Source organism: Panicum virgatum, chromosome 8N (genome assembly GCF_016808335.1).
Source record: "Panicum virgatum strain AP13 chromosome 8N, P.virgatum_v5, whole genome shotgun sequence".
In the NCBI taxonomy this organism is placed as follows: domain Eukaryota; kingdom Viridiplantae; phylum Streptophyta; class Magnoliopsida; order Poales; family Poaceae; genus Panicum; species Panicum virgatum.
In genome coordinates this window covers 45,782,307-45,801,351 of record NC_053152.1, presented here as the reverse complement: position 1 = coordinate 45,801,351, position 19,045 = coordinate 45,782,307, and the positions used below count along the sequence as shown (strand labels likewise).

At 45.3% G+C, this 19,045-nt stretch overlaps 1 long non-coding RNA gene across 1 annotated transcript; it reads left to right on the top strand.

Moving 5' to 3' along the window:
* The first annotated feature begins 6,256 nt into the window (after positions 1-6,256).
* LOC120684545 lies at positions 6,257-18,133 on the top strand. Its single transcript, XR_005679342.1, has 2 exons — positions 6,257-6,487; positions 17,794-18,133. It is a non-coding gene; the product is annotated as an uncharacterized LOC120684545 (long non-coding RNA).
* Positions 18,134-19,045: the final 912 nt, after the last annotated feature.

Below are 19,045 nucleotides of genomic sequence, written 5' to 3'. Positions count from 1 at the left end.
CATGCCAAACACCACTTGGTGTGGTTAGACGTCTAGTTCAGATAACAGGATGTGTTAAGCAGGAGTTTTGTTTGTATATTTGATGTCTAAACCCTCGGTTAGTTTACTCCATTCAACTAAGAATTTTGCTCATCTCGCGTCTCCTCGCAATTGCCACGCAGTGGCGGCGCGGCCATGTGGGCGCATGGTGGCGGCAGCTTCAGCGTTCATGCTGCATTCCGGGATTGCCATTCCCGACGCATCCCCTCTTTTGGGGTTCGATGGCGGAGCCGTCCAAGGTGGTTTCCTCTCATCCTTGTCTCCACACTCTCTTCCACCCCCACCCCACCCTGCCCCGCCCCTGTTTCCTCTTCCTCATGCGTGCAAGCCATTTCTAATTTTCATCAGGCAAGCAGTACAAAATAAGAACCATTTTAGTCAATGTACTCCAAATTAAATAAATTTTAGAGCTGCAGATGAAAAATATTTAATTTGGACTACAATATAATGGTGCAAGAAGCATCAACCGAGAATGCAAGCCATGCTATGATCCATTAAATCGACGTCAATCCTTTATTATACTTCAGTCCGGCAGATGTCTACCAAATTTCTTGCAGCCTGCCATTTCTTATGTGCTGGTTGTCCATCTCGTTGCTGGTCCATGTAGATGTGCTGCCACCACTGTTTCCTCTAGCAAACGCCACTGCCAGTGATTCTAGATGAGCTACTACCGGCTCCATTCCCGTATAAATTTTGTAGACATGGAAGGGATCAGGACCACGTAGCATGGGTCGAAACACATTTTCTGCAGCGAGAAAAACTAAAGCAGAAAATTTATTTTGACTAGAAGTTCCATTCATGCAATGCGGGAAAATTTCGACACGGATATTCTAGCCTTCTAGGTTCCTGTTTCTGTCTGCCTTAGTACTTAGTAGCTTTTGATCTGGACAATTCATTAGTACAAGATTCATATAACGCGTTTGATGTGTCAGAATACACTGCATATCTATGCAATCAAGGCTCAAACAACCGCAAGTACTGAAGTACAGATACTATCATGCCCTAAAAAAGAAGCACATTGCAAATAGTCACCATTTTTTATTGTGTGTTGGGCACTCGTAGTTTTTTTATCTGTTGGTGGTTGATCACGGCCAAGGTATTTGGTTTGTGATTGTCTCTTTAAAACTCTATTCTCTATCTTAATGAATAGGTTAGAGAGTTCTTATCAATTTGGTTAAAACAGAAAACCCATTTTCATACCATCCGTAGTGAATGGAGCAGGCTGAGATGGCCGAAATGAAGCAGTAAACATTGCAAAAGGCTGTCACCAGTAACTCTGAGGCCCCGTTTAGTTCGCGAAAATGTTTGGGATTTGACATTGTAGCACTTTCGTTGTTATTTGCTAATTAATGTCCAATCATGGATTAATTAACGTCGTTAGATTCATCTCGTGAAAATCAGTCAGACTGTATAATTAGTTATTTTTTCAACTATATTTAATGCTTCATGCATGTGTCGAAAGATTCGATGTGACGGGTACTGTAGGAAAATTTTTGGGAACTAAACGGGGCCTGACATACAGGTGTGTTAATCTGGATAAAGATTCCGGAAGGTATTTAAGTTACGATCCATGCATTTATTAAGCTGAATTGCATCAAACTATCACTGAGGCGCAGCTACCATTTCTAATTTTCTCTTGCAAGCAGTACAGTGTGTAGGTGAGAGCACTAACAAGGACCATGCATTTTTGGTGTATGTAGTCCAAATTAAATAACTTTCACAGATACGCAGATGAAAAAATATTTATTTTGGATTGTACATACCAAAAGGTGCAAGAAGCATCAACCAAATGCAAGCCATGCTACAATGCATCAAATCTATGTTGACACCCAAAATTGGCGCGATTTAGGTTTTCTGGACAATCTGGGCAGACCGGTCAGACCTCTCATATAAACCGGTCAGACCGATCTAGACAAGTTTGTCAAATTATCAATTGGACTGCACCATTGCGTAAACCTCATCGAGACGATCGAAATGCATATATTGAACATCCAACTTGGAGTCCGGATGAGGAAGTTATGCCTCCCAGAAGACATGCATCCCAGTCAGACCGGTCCAGGGCGGTCAGACTAGTTCGAAGACCGGTCAGACCGGTCCGTAACGCCCAATCTGAGTTAGGAGTTGTATTTTAACACGGGGTTTGATAGAGTTTCGACTCCTAATGGGTACAGACCTCCCCACCCTATATGTATTAAGGGTCACGGCCGATTGAGGGTAATCACAATCGATTCAACAACTCGTACCTTACTTTTTATCTCTAAACCCTAGCTTTTCCAACCCCATTTGCTATTCTTCGCTCGTCTCCATGGCATTCGAGGATAATCTGTCTGGTTTGCCGACCTCAGAGCAACCCTAGATTTTCAAGCTTCGACGGGGTTCCTCTCGACCTTGAGGTTTTAGGTTTTCACGGCATCTCTGCTTGCACCGGTTTGACCGGTCCGCCATACCGGTCTGACCGGTCGGCGCAGGGAGCTTGTTTGTGAAGATCGTGTTGACGATCTGTTGCACGTTCTAGCGTATTCGAGTGTGTGATCGGATTTTGTGTCAACACAAACCTTTTCAGAATATGAAATTGTCCATATCAACAGAGGTCTAGCTAAGAGACATGCAAGTTATTTGTGACATACAGTATCATGCCGTGAGACCTCAGCTATGCCAGTGTTGATAGAGATTTTGAGCATAATAAAGAATTTCCTCCACCTTTCTTGACGTCAGTATATGGTGGGAGCATTTCTCACTTTGCCATGAACCAGGGAAACTCAACTTTATTGCCATCTCCAAGTTTTGGACACGTATGCATCGGTCTGATTTAATACTCTAAGCTTTTGCCATGTTGCTTTTATATAAAGAGATAAAGTGGGTTCGTACAATCTGCTGGGGACTCCAGCTTATAAGAGTGTAAAAACTAAAAACCGAAAGAACAGGAGAGCTACACATGCTACTCCAGAAAAACACCAAGCAACGACTATGAATGAATCATATGAAAGATTCTTTGCGTGGTTGCTGGCTCCTTGCGATAGCAAACTCTTGGATCCACCTCCTCATAATCTTCTTGTGTCTTCCATCTTCTTTGACCCTGCTCATGCAGCAGCACCCCCCACTTCTGCAAAAATAGGTCAGATTTGTATAGAATGTCAATCACAAAGGACGGAAATTGCGTCTCAATTGCCATCTTGTCCATTTTGTTTCTGTTAGTGCAAAACACCCATGCCTCAACAACAAAATAAAAAAAAAGTTTCAGATCATTGTTGGATTGGTATTCCGGCAAGTCCAATAGGGGTATGCCCAAGCAGTAGATTTAAGATGAGGGAAATCGCATAACCAAGAACTTGATGGTAACACAAAATAACGATTTCAACAAGGTCCGGTCATGATGCACATAATATCCTAAATCATGTTGGGTATTGTCTTGTGTTTGGGATTGGAAGCCGTTGAGATTGATGATGAGAGGCCGTCAAGGCCAATGTAGAGAGGCCATCGAGGCTGAGATGTCCTAGGGTGGCGGGTATTCTAGTCGGTTACTATAAATAAGATCTAGCCGGATCACAATTGTATTTGGGTAGAATATGTCATGCTTGTATAGCCAACCCACCCCATTTGGTTGCCTAGGCGTCTACCTCAATTAGTCAGTCGTGACCCCTGCACCGCAACTTAAGCCCCCCCCGCCAAATAAGTGAGCCATCCTAACACCGGCGCCCTATCCCACCCCAGACTTTGAAAGGCATTTTTTTTCTTCCATAATTTCTGCAGCAGCCTTTTACTATATATTGAGCCCTCCAAAAGATAGAAGCCGATACATAGATTTGTGGGATAAACGCCCAACTTCCCAAGTTTCCATTTTACCTTATCCCTCCGCACTCCTAGCTGATGGTTGTTTAATTCTTGATTAAGGTCCTTCCACTCACTCAGCTCCTCCTCTCCAAAAGATCTTCTAAACTCTATGCTCAGCTCAGCGCCATCCCAGCATTCACTGACCAGCACCTCTCTGTCATTGACCAGACCTTGGTTTAATCGGTCAATTTGTGTCAGACCATAAGGAAGAAGCTCAAACTGGACTAAATAAATGTACTGAATCATCCCCACATATGGTACTCCCCAGACAAGACAATTTAAAATCTTTGATATTTACAAAAGAGTATCAAAAGAGTAAATTGCACTCTAAGTCCCTAAACTTGTTCTGAAGTTTCATCTAGGTCCCTAAACTCTCAAATCGTCCATTTGGGTCCCTAAACCGTGTTAAGCGGTTCATCCGAGGTGCCAAACGTGCCACGCGAGGTTCCAATGCCGACTTGGCATGCCACATTGTGCCACGTTGGCAAAAAAATTTACAAAGAAATGGCTCTAATTTATAGTATCTTTAACTCAATATCCTCTCTCCTCTGCTCCACTCCTATCACTATCCTCTCCTCCGGACGTCTAGCTTTCTTGGACCGCCGGCCGCACAAGCCACCATCACGTGCAGGCCGCTACCAAGCGGGTCGTGCAGGCTGCCACCATCATCTTCGCCTTCTGCGGTGTCTCCGTCAAGAAGGGCAACGCCGCACCGGCCTTCGCCTGGGAGGCTTGCTGTCGGCCTGCTCGCGCTCACCCTCTGCAACGGCAGGTCGACCATGGAGATCCTGTCGAGTTGTTTCCGATGCTTGCCTGGGCATTGTAGCAAGCGCCGTCCATGGACGCGGTGACGGTGACTGCTGCGCTCGACTGCCTCGCTGCCATCACCTTCGCCGTCCCACTGGGCCTGGAGGAGGTGGAGCGGTTGCTCAAGGCCATCATGGGCCTGGTGTGCCAGAACCTCAAGTCCCCCAAGGCAATCTCCAGCAAAGTCAGCCCCCAGGTGGTGGCCGCCGCCGTCGCCTTCAGCGCAAGGCGGACCGTGCCACCTGAGCCACCACGGTCGCGGCCCCCGCAGGGTCCTCCTGGAGACCGACGACTATGCCATTCGGATGCCCTCGGTGAGGCGTTGGTGGTGTGTGAGGAGCTGAACCTGATGCAGTAAACCCCGTGCAAGGAAATGGAGGTCGTCCAAGCCCGGGTGTCGGACTTCTCCGTAGAGGCCAGCAGTAAGGGTGCGGACAAGATGTTGTTCCTGTAGCATAAGGACCTGTTCCGGAAGATCTCGGCATACCACATACATGGAGCATGGCAAACGACCGTGGAAGGTGTTGCGGATGTCGTCGGACCAGCGTGAGTCGATCAAGGTGTCGATGTGGCCAAGATGGCAGAAGTCAACTTCCTGTGGCGGTTCCTCAGCAGCGGGTTCCTTGGCCACATGAAGGGGAACAGGCTGTTCAAGAGACCTTCGAAGTCGGCACGGACAAGAAGGCCACCGCCGCTGCGCCGGTCGTAGCATCAGCGCTAGCGTTAGCTTCACCATGGCCGGCAGGCAGAGGTATTCGATGGAATGCAAGCGGGGAAGTGGAAAGGGATAGTGAGAGAGAGTGATTGGAAAGGGAGGGAGGGAGGGAGGGAGAGAGAGGGAGAGAGGAGCAAATGGGAGAAGATAAGACTATACAGGGAGACTTTTGTAAATTTCTGCCAATGTGGCACCACGTGGCATGCCACGTCGGCGTCAGAAGCTCGCGTTGCACATTCAGAGTCTCAGATAAACTACTTAACATGGTTCAGAGACCGAGTTTATGGACTTAGGTGAAATCTGGGGATAAGTTTGGGGACCTAGAGTGCAATATACTCTTTTCAAAATATGAGAGCCAAGATTTTGTTGAAGACAAAAAAATGAGAGCCAATAAATATGTGGGGGAGCGCAGAGGAGTTGACAGCACGGTCCAACATTCTGATTGCTTTTAGAACGACTTAAATAACATACTGAGCGCAAAGAAGTATTATTGAATGGCGTGTTCTTCTTTTGAGTGACCACATCACGAAGTGTGAATGGCTAGAGCTTTTGTCATGTCTTTTGCTGTCAACAGTTCAAATCACTAGTTGAATAAATGCTGAATGACAAAAGGAACACAATCGATCACGACAGAGGTGCCAGAGACTGGAGACTACTACGTACTCAAGACATTGACTTGTGTGGTGCGTGGTTTCTTGCAGCTTGTAAAATTTGGAAGCAACTGCCAACGTGCATATGAACCCACACAAAAAGAGTGGAAAAAAAGAGTTGAGACGACTTTGACTTATGACTTTGGAGTGGTTTCTTGCTGGTTGGCACCCACAAAGCTCTCTAGTAGCTAGGGGTTGCATTTCCACCAAGGAAAGACACTAGGAAGGAACGACTTGTGTGGGTTATAAGGGTGTGAGGTATTTGAGGCGCCCACGGGCTGGTTTTCAGAACTTGAGAGAATGGCTACCACCATGTGCTGGAGCAAGATTGTGCGTTCTTCAAGCTTCATCGTCTTGCTGGTGGTGGCGGTGGCATTGCCTGTGGCACCAATAATCGCCCATCAAAGTGATGAACTTATGATGTGCGCAAACATGAGTGATCCTCGTGAGTGATTTGCTCCTACTAAGTTTTCATCTTTGTGCAAGTTTGGGTCTCTAGATCTATAGCTTCTAGACATACTTACAGTCATAATTCATGTCTCAGAAATCTTCAAGAAATCTAATTAAGTTATTTATGGCAATTAATGTCTTGAATTTCCGATAGTCGACATAGGGAAGAGTTACTCATTTCGCACATTGATCAGCCGATCGACTGAATTACTAATTTATAGGCGTGCATTACATATTCATAAGACTCCACTTCAATTGTGCGCATAGAAATTACACAGAGCCCAAACTTTTTTATAGAATATATTTTTCGTAGGTCTTGTTTAAGGATTTAATTTTAATTCACGCAACGTGTATGCAAAATTTCCCAATAATTATTTTCACTTGAAATTATTTTTAACTTATCATTGTTATAGTTATTTTAAGCATATATACATGTTACTATGTTAATACTTATCAATATAGTAGAAAAGTGTAATCCATGTAATACCGTGATGTTTACCATCTAGGTGAACATTACTTCCTGCCATTATGTGCGTAACAAAAACGCTGATCTTGAGATCACCTTATATGCTCACTATCTATATATTGTCTCCTACCCTATAAATTAAATAATAAACCATGGCCTCCTGTAGCAAGCTTGTGTATTCTGCGAGCATCATTGTCTTGCTAGTGGTGGTGGCATTCGCCAAGGTACCCATCAACCATCAAAGTGACTTCATAAACATGATGCATCTGTTCAGTGTGTGATTTCTTGTCTCAAATCAGTGCAATTGATGGAGTTTCTACAAAGTTTCTAGCGCATGTCCCACATAAATTCGAAACATAGCAAGGTGATTTACCTTTGAGAATTGTTGTTGTAGACAAATCCTAATTAAAGGCACCCTCTCTTATAGATCGGCCGGCATTGCATCGGAAGTCCCATTGAACTCCAAGCCGAAATTGGCAAGGGTTTTGTTGGGGACTATATGTTGGCAGCCAAAATTGACAAACACTGAGGCCGACCGGTCTGACCAGTTGGGCCGACCGGTCAGACCGGTCTGGGCATGTACAGTCCGAGTCGAGTTAGATTTGTAATTTGGAGTCTGTTTGTAACCCGATTTGGAAGGGGTACATCCTCCCCAGCCTATAAATATAAAGGCCACGGCCGATTGAGGTACTTCTACCCAATTGAATCAATCAACTTACAATTTTCCTATTTCCCTCAAACCCTAGATTTTCCAATCTCGTGTTGTTCTTTGCTCGTCTCTACGGCATTCAAGGGCATCTTGAGTGGCCTGCTGACCTCAAGACAACCCTAGATTTGCGAGCTCCGATGGGATCCCTCCCGAGCTCGTGATTTTAGGTCTTCGCGAAGCTCTCTGCGCCCGACCGGTCTGACAGGTTGGCGCGATCGGTCTGACCGGTCGCTAGGGTTCTTTGTCAGGTTGTGATCATTGTGATCCCGCGCATTCTAGCGCTTGTGTGTTGATCAATCTAGCGTCAACATACTTTTTTACGACTCCGCTAGGGAAAGATCTGCATCCATCGGTTACAATGACCGGTGACAAGGTTAACCCCTTCAAGGTAGATTCGACTCCCGTTGATGTCAAGTATGAGGACATACCTGAGGAGAGTCGCAAGCAATTCGAGGCCCAGCTCAAGAAGGAGCAGGAGGAGGCCACGAAGAGATTGCTTGCATGTTATGGGAAGACTCGGCAAGGCATTATCGAGAAGGAGAAGTTTGTCATGCCTACATTCACGCCGCCACCGCCGAACCCATCTACTACGGCTATAGCTGTTCCATCTTCCGCTTCCACTACAAGCAATGTAAGTTTTCATTCGATTCTATTAATCAGTTTGCGGAAGCCTTTATGGGTAAATTCAAACAATCGCAGAAGCTTACACAAGATCTTCTTATTGATTTGAATCTACAAAATAGGGGTAAGAAAGTTGCTAATGATTATCCTATACAAACCCCTAATGCTAGTCTTTCGGCTGTGCCAATAGAGAATTATTAGTATGGTATGCCGCTGAATTACGCCACCACCAGGCACAGTTCGGCCGTCCAGGGCCGAACCGGTCAGATCGGTCCAACAGACAGGTCAGACCGGTGCCTCGGTGGCTAGACCGGTCCAACCAGTCACTCAGACCGGTCAGACTGGTGCTATGGTGCTCGGCTCTACATCACAGCCATAACTTGCGCCTCTTCCTACTTCGGCTACCCCTGGCCTAGATGAAGAACTGGCGGATTTTGTGCCGCCGTATACTACGAAGTCATACGGTGAACCTCCATTTCCTCCACCGTTGCCCAAAGATGTTTGGGATGATTGGCTCAAGTCAAATCTTCAATATGCCACGCAGATGATGTCCACTACTGATCCTATGACACATCGTTTAAGCCAAACATCTATGGGTAACTATGAGGCCGATCTTGCTAGGATGAGAGAAGATCTGGCCAGTATGTTTAATTCTAAACTTGGTTTAGACGTGGGTAGGAGTCAGCTTTACCGAAGGTCGTATGTTGATGCTTTTGGTTTGATTCCTTACCCTGCTGATTGGCGTGTTCCCGATTTCGTTAAATTTAGTGGTTATGATAATCGATCCACTTGGGAGCATATCAGCCAATATATCGCACAACTTGGGGAGGCTGGTTCTAGTAAATCTTTGCGCGTGCGTTTATTCTCTTTGTCTTTAACTGGAACGGCTTTCTCTTGATTTTCGTCGTTAGCCCCGAACTCGATACATTCTTGGGACAAATTAGAGCAAAAGTTTCATGATCATTTTTATAGTGGGGATAATGAGACTAAGTTAACAAACTTGACATCGGTTAGATAGGGTAGAGATGAATCTATCTATGAATACTTTAAAAGATTTCAAGATATCAAAAGCCAATGTTTAATTTGACTCTTTCTGAAAAAGATTTGGCCGATTTAGCTCTTGCGGGTTTGCGTTCTAGTTATAGAGAGAAGCTTGATAGTTCAGATCACTATTCTTTAAATCAGCTTTAGTAAGAGATTTAGGCCAAGAGGCAAAATTTAGAAAGGTAAAAGATACCTACAAGTCCCATCGTTCAAACACACATATTGTTGAATATGATTCCAATTCTTCGGACGATGAGGATAAAGAGGTATATGCTACTTTGTTTGTTTGGCCAGCTTCAGCCAAACCATGTTCTTGTGCATCTCTCAAGCCGACTCAAAGGAATCGGCACGAAGAGATGAAATTCACTTTTGATCTATCCATGTGTGATCGCATTTTTGATGAATTATTGAGACTTGGGCATTTAAAGATTACTCATGTTATACCGCCGCTTGAAGAGCTAAAGCGGCGCGCTTATTGCAAATTTCATAATTCTTCATCTCATGCAACTAATGATTGTAATGTGTTTCGTCGATAGGTACAATCGGCCATAAATGAAGGACGATTGACCTTTTCGGAGATGAAGAAAGATAAAGCTCTGTTCCTTGTGCATACCATTGATCTCAACAACGCCATGGTACTCATTCGGTCGGATCAAGCCAAAGGGGCGAAAGGAAAGAATGTGATCATTGATGATAAAAGGCCGTTTACTGTTGATAACAAGATTCTGGCCAGGGAGGTGGTTCAGGAGAAAGCTCATGATGGGAAGAAGAACCTGAGAATAATACTTAGGCCTTGTGCACCCGGGGGAAAAGAGGGCTCTTCTTTAGGAAACCGGTATGCTGTTCAGCCGAGACCGGTCAGACCGGTCCTGGTGGCCTGTCAGACCGCCCTGGCGGTCAGCCCCGGACGTTTAAGCCTAAATGTCCGGAAGTGGGTACATAGAAGACAAATCAGCCGAAGGTGCAGGGTAAAGCTGCAAATCAGAAGCCCACCTTTGGTCAGTTGCTAAACAAGTACTCAAAGGCTGTTCCAAATGGTTGGCCGCTAAAAAAGAGACCAAGGTCACCTCCGTGACAAGGCACACCTTCTCTCCTAGGAGAGAATCAAGCAAGCGCAGGGGTGATGTGATTACCTTGTTCCCTCCTCAACAGATGTAGCCGATGTATGCTACTATGTCATGGGCTCCACCGGCGTCGGATTCTCAGTTTCCCGCATGGAAGCATGGGGGATTTTGGATGCAATGCTACCCGATGCCGTATCCACAACATTTCCAGGGGGAGGGAAGCTCCAAAGGACCTGTATTTAATAGGTTGAAGAAACCGGTTCATAACCGATTGGGGCAACACCAATCTGGTCAGGGGCAAAACCCTGGACCGATCAGACCGGTCTACCCCCGACCGGTCAGACCGGTCTTAGCAGAGGCTGGCCCAAGTTCATCCTGCGCGTCAAGAGTATCACATCAAGGAGAAGAAGGACGAACTTGAGCCAATGCAAGTGGATTCTGGGAAGGCTCCAGTTGCTGATGTTGTGCAAGTTGAGGATGGCAAAGGCAAAATCCAAGATGCACAAAAGGGACCGATGATCGTTGAGAAATCGGTCGATGCTTCTCAAAAACTTGTGTTGGCCAATGATCATGAGGCCAGTGGCAGTAACTCCAAGAATCAGGACAAGGAGAAGTACTTTCAACCTAGGTGGTGCCCACCGGGGTTGCCACATACTCAGAAGAGGAGGTTGCAGCGTCTTCGCCGCCAGGAACAGAAGGAAAAAGAGGCGGAAAAGTTGAGGGATTAGCACTTCGAGAAGTACAGACCAAGGATCCCACAAGGCAAAGTGTGGCAGGTCAAGACAGTTGACCAGCTAACAGGACCGGTCGGACCGTGCCAGCCGACCGGTCTGACCGGTGTCCCGGACCGGTTTGACCGCTTAGACCAACCAGTCAGATTGATCAAACCTGAGCTTAAGCAGAAAGCCGAAGAAAGTGTTCCCACTTTGGCTCCTAGCACAACAGAGGTTCCAACAGCCCCTTCTGCAGTAGATCAATGTTGTGCACTTCTCTGATGATTACTTGGTGATTACAGAGGCGGAAGCTGCTCATCTGTACTTTGGGCCATGTGAGGCTATATTTCTGAAGCCCAAAGAATCAGAAAATCACTTGAAGGCTCTCTACATGAGGGGGCACATCAATGGGAAGCCAGTTTCTCGTATGCTTGTGGATGGTGGGGTGATTGTGAATTTAATGCCCTATTCATTGTACAAGAAGCTCGGCGGGATGGACTAAGAGTTGATCAAGACCAACATGACGGTCAGCGGCGTTGGAGGAGGTGATCCAATTGGTGCCAAGGGGGTTACTTCAATGGAGTTGACTGTTGGGAGCAAGACAATCCCAAAAGTGTTATTCATCTCCGAGGTGCAAGGTAACTTCAGTCTTATACTTGGACGTGATTGGATTCATGCCAATCAATGTGTACCATTCCTTGCATCAGTTCCTTATTCAGTGGATCGGCGATGAAATTGAGGTTGTGCATGGTGATGCCACTTCTTTCATTGCAACCGTCGATTCCGAGTTCATTGATGCACATGACAACATCAAGTCCTTATCGGGTCTGGACTTGACCGATTACGACTTGATCAGTTGCACCAAGCAAGGTTTTATATCTACTGTCTTAAAGTCGATGGAGAATCGGCTACATTTACTTCTATGATGTAGCGAGGCGGCAACACAGAGCCGACCGGTTACACCGCTGACTCTGACCGGCAAGACCGGCCGAACGGTCAGACCGGTGCACCAGATCAGTCAGACCGGTCCAACGCAGAGTGGCTGCAACAGCGCATTGGGCACTATCAGGCGAGGACAAACGATATGTGCGAGGCCATTGAGGACTTCGGTGATTTTGATAAGTTAGGCCAAGGTTTTACGTCAGCTGATCCATTAGAAAAAGTAGATATTGGTGATGGCTCTATTCCTAGGCTGACTTTTGTAAATGCAAATTTATCGGATGATTTGTAAAGCCGCTTTAATAAAGTTATTAAAAGAATATGTCGATTGTTTTGCATGGGAATACTCTGAGATGCTTGGTTTGAGTCGTGATTTGGTTGAGCATCGGCTACCGATCAAGGCCGGCTTTAGACCTTATAAACATCCTGCTAGGCATTTTAATCATGTTATGTATGGCCGAATAAAAGAAGAAATTAATCGTTTGCTAGATGATGGATTTATTCGGTCTTGTCGTTACGTGGAGTGGATCTTTAATATTGTGCCTGTTGAAAAGAAAAATTCGGGCAAGATTAGAGTTTGTATTGATTTTAGAGATCTTAATAAAGCTACTCCTAAAGATGAATATCCAATGCCTATAGCCGATAAGTTGATCAATGAGACTTCTAGACATCGTGTTATCAGTTTTCTTGATGGTAATGCAGGTTACAATCAAATATTTATGGCTGAAGAAGATAGGTCTAAAACGGCATTTAGATGTTCTGGTTTTGTTGGTTTGTTCGAGTGGGTTATTATGACTTTTGGTTTGAACAATGCTGGTGCTACTTATCAAAGAGCTATGAATTTGATCTTCTATGATTTACTTGGTATTATATTGGAGGTCTATATTGATGATATTGTGATTAAATCGGTCGGCTTGAGTCATCATTTGGCTGATTTGGGACTTGCTCTTGAGAGGATGTGTCAGTATGGATTGAAGGTGAACCCGCTCAAATGTGCTTTTGGTGTGTTGGTTGAAAAATTCTTGGGCTTCATTATTCATGAGAAAGGCATAGATATTGATCCAAAAAGAATTGAAGCCATGAAGAAAGTAGAGGCTCATGCTTGCAAGAAAGACTTACAAAAGTTTCTAGGCAAAGTGAATTTCTTGAGAAGGTTTATATCTAATTTGTTCGGAAAGATAGATGTTTTTACTCCTATCCTTCGGTTGAAAGATGAAGCTGAATTTACTTGGGGGGCAGACTAGCAAGAAGATTTTGAGAAGATCAAGAAATATTTGTCTTCACCACCTGTTCTCAAGGCGCCTAAGAGAGGTATTCCTTTTAGGCTTTATGTGGCTGCAGAAGATAAAGTTATTGGTGCTAGTTTGACTCAAGAGACCGAAGGGAGGGAGTATATTATTACATATATTGGCCGATGACTTATTGATGCGGAAACAAGATATACATTTATTGAGAAATTGTGCTTATCATCATATTATGCTTGTACCAAGTTGAGGCATTATCTCTTATCTAGTACTTGCATAGTTACTTGTCAAGCCGATGTTATTAAGCATATGCTACAAAAGCTGATTTTGAGTGGTAGAATCGGGAAGTGGGCTTATGCACTTGTTGAATATGATTTGTCCTATGAATCTTTGAGAGCTGTTAGAGGCTAAATTGTAGCGGATTTCATTGTTGAGCATTGGATTAATGATGAGCATGATTTGGAAGTCAACTATATTACTTGTTCACCATAGAAATTATTCTTTGATGGATCGGTTTGTGATGATGGTCAAGGGATTGGTGCCATTCTAATTTCTCCGAGTGGCACTATTTTTGAATTCTCAAACCGATTGGAAGAAGAACGCACGAATAACAAGTTGAATATGAAGCACTTCTATTTGGATTGGAATTCTTAGAATCAATGGGTGTTAAACATGTAGAAGCTTATAGAGATTCACTTCTGGTGGTGCAGCAAGTATCCAAGGTATGCAAATATTACAATGGATCATTAAATGCATATCTCGATATATGCCTTGATATTATCTCTTGCTTTGATGAATTTGTTATTCGACATATTCCAAGAGAGGATAATAAAAAGGCATGCTCTGGCTCAGTAAGCATCTGGCTACAATGTTACTAAAAAATATTTTAACACGAGAAAGCCGATGCGAGCAACAACCGAGTTACTAGTTCTGGACGAACCGGTCAGACCGGACGCTCCGACCAGTCTGACCACCCAGACCGGTTGGACCGGTCCAGAGACCGGTCGGACTGTTGAGAATAGCGAGTCAGCCATTGCTTCCAATTCCAAAGGAGAGGCCGTGGTTGCTGATTGGAGGGTGCCTATTTTGACGTATTTTAAGGACCCTGGTCATGGTACAGAGAGGAATATTCGGCATTTGGTATTTATATATATTTTGATCGACGGTGAGCTTTATCATCGGACCACCGAAGATGAGCTTCTCAAGTGTTTGGATTCTGATCAGGCTCGTGTTGCTATGGGAGAGGTTCATAAAGGCATCTGTGGTACACATCAATCAGCTCCTAAAATGAAGTGGTTGCTTAGAAGAGCCGGTTTTATTGGCCAACTATGATGGCGGTTTGTTCAGATATTACAAGGGATGTGGAGAATGTCAGCGGCTTGGTAATGTTCAATTGGTGCCTGTTGTGTTATTACATCTTATTATCAAGCCATGGCCGTTCAGAGGTTGGGAGTTGTATTTCATTGGTCAGATTAATCCCCCTTCTTCAAAGGGACATCGCGTCATGTTGGTTGCAACGAATTACATCACTAAGTGGACCGGAGCAGTTCCTTTGAAAAATATGACACATCGGGAGGTAATTGAGTTTATTATAGAGCATATTATTCATAGATTTGGTATTCCACAAACTTTGACAATGGATCAAGGTTCATCATTTATTTCAATGGAGGTACGTGATTTTGCCGAATCTTATAAGATCAAGATACTCAATTCATCTCATTCTATGCTCAGGCCAATGGTCAGACCGAGTCTAGTAATAAGATCTTGATAAAGCTTATCAAGAAAAAGATAGAGGAAAATCCCAGAAGGTGGCATGAGGTATTATCTGAAGCATTGTGGGCTCATTGTATATATAGACATGGTGCTACTAAAGTTACTCCTTTTGAACTTGTATATGGTCAAGAGGCCGTTTTGCCCGTTGAGGTGAATCTGGACTCTTGTAGATTGCCTAAAAAAATGATCTCATCGCTGTTGATTACTTTGACTTGAAGATGGATAATATTGATGAAGTAAGCGACAAACGGTTGCAAGCTTTGAAGGAATTGAAAAGGACAAGCTTCGGGTGGCTAGAGCTTACAATAAGAAGGTAAGAGCAAAATCTTTTCAGGTTCGTGAGCTGGTTTGGAAGATAATATTGCCTCTTGGGGCAAAGAGCAATAAGTTCGGCAAGTGGTCGCCAAGTTGGGAAGGACCGTACAAGATCGTCAAGGTTATCTTTGGCAATTCTTATATGGTGGAGACGATGCAAGGAGAACGTCTTCCAAGGGTTGTTAATGGAAGATACTTGAAGAAATATTATCCCAGCATGTGGCAAGACGCTTGAAGACGAAGTCGGCTGGTATAGAGTATCACCCTTAGCATTATTTTTAGCCTTATACTGTGTAAATTCATGTAACTAGGATAGTTTCTGGCACTTGCATTTTGGCTTGCAAAGCTCACCAAAAAGGCAAGGGGCATATTTTGGCAACCAAAATAGGCAAACACCGAGGCCGACCGGTCTGGGCCTGTACAGTCCGAGTCGAGTTAGATCTGTAATTTGGAGTCCATTTATAACCCAATTTGGAAGGGATATGTGCTCCCCGGCCTATAAATATAAAGGCCATGACCGATTGAGGTCCTTCTACCAAATCGAATCAATCAACTTACAATTATCCTATTTTCTTCAAACCCTAGCTTTCAAATGTCGTATTATTCTTTGCTCGTCTCTACGACATTCAAGGGCGTCTTGAGTGGCCTACTGATCTCAAGACAACCCTAGATTTGCGAGCTCCGATGGGGTCCCTCTCGAGCTTGTGATTTTAGGTCTTCATGAAGTTCTCTGGGCCCGACCGGTCTAACCGGCCGCCAGGGTTCTTCGTCAGGTTATGATTGTTGCGATCCTGCATGTTCTAGCGCTTGTGTGTTGATCAATCTAGCGTCAACACTATATATCTTTAAATTTAATTCCATATGTGAAGTTATCACTACTACAAAAACAATTTGTAGCAAAGCCTCGAATTTTTTTTAGGGCCGAACTAAAATTTGGCCCGTTGCTACAAATGGCGCGAAACTACTGTAGCAATAGACCCGCCCCAAAAAATGTAGGGGCTGGTCACCCCCTCACCCACCCCTATTTTTAGGGGTGGGTGAGGGTGTGACCCGCCCCTAAAAATATCATTTGTAGGGGCGGGTGAGACCACAATCCGCCCCTAAAAATGTATCTGATTCTAAAAATTTGAAAACCGGTGGCGGCGAAATCGAAAAGTGCGGCGCAGGCCTCTATTTGCTGGGCACGGGCATCTTCTCTCTCTCTTATCTCTTTAGCCTTCTCCTCTCTCCCGAACCGCACCCCTTCTCCACTCCACTCGACTCCCCTCCCCTCCCCTCCCAGACCCGGCCGGTGGCCATCCCCAGCCCAGATTCGGCCGGTGGCCGAGCGGCAGCGTCAGCGCGGGCAAGGCGGCACGCGGCAGCAGCCACAGCGGCGTCGGGCAAGATGTGGTCGGCGCTCATCCCCAACCTAGATCCAGCCGGCGCTCATCCCCTGCAGACCCGGGCCGTGAACCATGGCAAGTGCCCCGAACTGGCGTCGGTCGGCGCGGCGCGAGCGGACACGGCGGCGGGAGACATCGGCGCGCACTGCCTACCGTGGAGCTCGGGCCACGCGTGGCCGGGGCCGGGGCTGCCGCGGCGCACGGATGCACGGTGGTGGCGGCAGCGCACGGACACGCGGATCTATCCCGGGCAACGGCTGCGGCGCACGGACGCGCGGCGGCGGCGACGGCGGCGACGGCGGCGCACGGACGCGCGGATCCCAAGCGGCGGCGCACAAATGCGCGACGGCAGTGGCGCGGCGGCTGGCTCGGACGGCCAGGGCCGGCCGGCGCGTGGCCGGGGCTGGGACCGCGGCTTTGTGCGGCGGCGCGCGGACGCGGGCCTTGCTCGCCTGGCGGTGCGGGAGCGGCATGCGGCGGCGTGCTGGAGCGGCGGTGGGCAGCGGCGTGTGGCGGGCGGCGGGTCGCGTGCTGGACCTTTTTTTAATCGATTACTAGGGGCGGGTGATGGGGTAACGCGCCCCTAGAAATCAATTTCTAGTGACGGGTGATGGGATGACCTGCCCGTGAAAATATATTTTTAGAGGTGGACAACATACCCGCCCCTGCAAATAGCTATTTTTATTTGCAAAAAGCAGGGGCAGGTGTGGCGTCCACCCCTACAAACCTTTTATGCAGTAGTGTATTATAATATTAAATTTTAAAAGTTTGAAAATGGAAAACCTCCCCTGATAATACGGTTCATATTGCTTGTTCGAAAACTGGAAGGATGAGTTCTTGAAATCCAAACCCGAGGTTTATTAGAGAAATTCCCTGACCTGAGACTCTTCAATTTGGACCTGTAAAGTTGCAACGGCGGCGTGCCTTGGCCGATGCGTTACAATTCAGTAGTGTTTATATATATTACCAATTTGGAGCAATCTTGGTTGTCCGGCTCTAGCCTCCTAATCTGATATCATTTGTTGTAGGCTGCTTTGTCCCGGCCCTTCCTAGCGGTCGTCATCGTCCCCCTCATCAGCCTCCTTGTACATCATGTCCATACGCTGGTGCTTGTCCATGGTGCCATGTTTAGATGAATGTTTCAGTGGCTGATCTGGAGAGCCAGCCAGAGTCAATGCAGAATAATCAAACACATGTTCCTATAAAAATATAGCAATAACTATGCTTTTCCATGAGAGCAACGAAATTGGTTCCATATTGGTCTTTAATTAAGCTTTAGCTGTGACAAAAATGTATTACTTTCCAACACAATGTGAATCATTATTTGATAAAATAAATTTCACCATTGTGAAACTCATTCAAATCCTATTTCTTATGCCCCTATATTGTTTTTCTATATTTTGTCTAACTTTTAATTATGTTATATCATGTACGTGCTCATGTTTGCTAATATAGGTCAGGATGGATTCCAGAACCATCCTCTATGTTTACAAGGACTGGAACATCAGGAACGATCTGTGCGTTCATAAACATGATGCATTTGTTCAGTGTGTGATTTCTGGTCTCAAATAAATCAGTGCAATTGATGGAGTTTCTACAAAATTTCTAGCGCATGTCCCACATAAATTTAAAACATAGCAAGGTGTTACCTTTGACAATTGTTATTGTAGACATATCCAAATTAAAGGCACCCTCTCTTATAGATCGGCCGGCAGTGCATCGAAATAATACTTTCCTCACACAATAAGGAAGCTGACCTAGTTGACAAAACATGTCAAGGGTTTTGTTGGGGACTATATATCTTTAAATTTAGTTCCACATATATATGCTGTTATTAAAATATTTAATTATAAAATTTGAAAATGGAAACCTCCCCTGGTAATACGGTTCATATTGCTTGTCTGAAAACTGGAAGGATGAGTGTTCTTCAAATCCAAACCCAAAGTTTATTAAATTCCCTCACCCGAGACCCTCCAATTTTGGACCTGTACAGTTGCAATGGCGGCGTGCCTTGGCCAGTGTGTTGCAATGCAGTAGTGTTTATATATCTTAATATGATATCATTTGTTGTAGGTTGCGTTAATAAGGATCACACTGGGCGTCTTCCTAGCGGTCGTCATCGTCCCCCTCATCAGCTTCCTTGTACATCATGTCCCACTACTAGAAAAAGTGCCATAGGCACCGGTTGGAGATGCCCTTTGATACATGTTTCTTGAACCGGTACCCCGAAAGTGTTATCAAAGGCTCAGCCTTTGGTACTGGGTAAAATAACCGGTACCT